The 1789-nt window shown below is 40.6% G+C and overlaps 1 pseudogene; it reads right to left on the minus strand.

The window, feature by feature from the left end:
- Positions 1-411: 411 nt before the first annotated feature.
- LOC140525588 (peroxiredoxin-1 pseudogene) lies at positions 412-918 on the minus strand (annotated as a pseudogene).
- Between the last annotated feature and the right edge of the window lie 871 nt (positions 919-1789).

A 1789-nucleotide genomic window follows, 5' to 3' on the forward strand; every position in this document is an offset into this window, starting at 1 on the left:
TGCTCCTCACCCTATTAATGATTTTTTACTTTTCCTTGCCTAACGTCATATCAGGTGGGTTTGAAACCCAAAGGCTGACTGTGGTACAACTTTGTTAACATAGCCCTTGGTCTTTAGAACTGGAAGGAGGGAATGGCAGGCCTAAGCCATGGGCCATGCTGCTTCCCTGAGTGAAGGAAAAGGGAAGGAATGATCTTTATTAATCCCCATGAGAAGACAGCTCCAGACATAACATGTGTCTTGATGTAGTCTGTAAAAGCCTTGAAATTGAAAGGTCAGGGAACTGATCAAGTATTTGTTCTTGATCTCCAGACAGAAGCTAGCTATGTCATCAATCCCCCTTGGGTAGGATATTGAATAGAGAGAAGCTCAGTGATGCTTGGAGAAGTATTCCTCATTCCTCCCAGGTTTCTAGCCAGCAGGGCACCCTTTGCCATGCTTGTCTGTGAACTGGAAGGACTGAACAAGCCACAAAGCCTCATCTCATCCACAGAGCAACCCCCAAAATGGTCACTGATGGTGATCTGGTGATCACCAATGATGAAGAGACCTTTGAATGAAATTCCCTCATCTGCTTTTAAGACTCCATAATTCTGAGAGATGACATATCAGACACCAATGACATATTTACTGCTGTCAATCTACCTTGTTTTTTGAGTGTATTGACCCAGGTAGGGTAACAGGATTGTGAGTCCACTGAAGTACTTGGCAGTTAAGTTTCTCAAATTCTTCAGATTTCTCTCTGAATGCTATCATCTCTGTGGGATGCACAAAGGTGAAGTCCAAGAGGTAAAAGAACATGAGGTATTTCCCTTTGTAGTTAGAAAGGCTGATATCTTTGAACTTCCCATCTAGCATAGTAGCTGTAGCTATGAAATTGGGGGCTAGGGACCCAAAACTGGCATTTCTTGCTGACATGCTGACAGTTGTGCTTTACAAAGGCTCCCTGGAAGATGCATGAACAGGTGAGTAGGAGTTGGAGAATGTAAGGATTCATTTTCAAGATGAGTTTCATGGTATGAATGCTCCTTTACACTAGCAAGTAGTATCAAAGGCCACATAATGCTTCATTAGCTTATAACTTCCCGTAGGAAATAGCATTTCTATCAAACACCTCAATGTTAATTCTCTTACTATCTATCTCTTCTCTGGGGATGTTTCTTCCACATTGCCTCAGCTCAACTGTATTCCCAACAGATATACCCTTATAAACAAATTCTGGTCTTTAATTCTATAGATGCAAAGTTAACATTAATGAAAAGAAATATAAGCACCCCATCCCCATAAGAAAAGGAAATCAATTGCAGAAAGAAGATACAGTGTTTAGACTACTGTAGAGTCCTTAGGAGATGGCTCAGCACCACAGTTTATGTTCAATGTGCATTATACTCATTCAGCCCAACCAGCCTTTCTCAGAATTCTGAATGCTTTCTTTGTGGACGTTGCCCCTGTCTATATTTCCACTCTTCCTAAACCATATGTCTTTTTATAGTTTCTTCTAGCTCTATGTATCTTCTTCCTACTCACTTACAGTCTTTTTCTTGGACTCATTTTTAAAGGTGTCCCAGAGGCATGGCTTATCCTTCATCATCTATGGTATTACTTCCTTTCTGACTCACTCCAGGGACACATGCATGCCTTATAAAGGGGATCAGTTGGCCACATTTTTATACTTAGTTTAACACCTTGTTATTTGGCTTTCTTTTTATGATTAGGTTTGAGAAAGAACAACTCTCTCACATTAGACACTACCATATCAGCAAGTTATCCTAAATCTTCCCCTACTTTT

Source organism: Notamacropus eugenii, chromosome 1 (genome assembly GCF_028372415.1).
Source record: "Notamacropus eugenii isolate mMacEug1 chromosome 1, mMacEug1.pri_v2, whole genome shotgun sequence".
NCBI classification, from domain to species: domain Eukaryota; kingdom Metazoa; phylum Chordata; class Mammalia; order Diprotodontia; family Macropodidae; genus Notamacropus; species Notamacropus eugenii.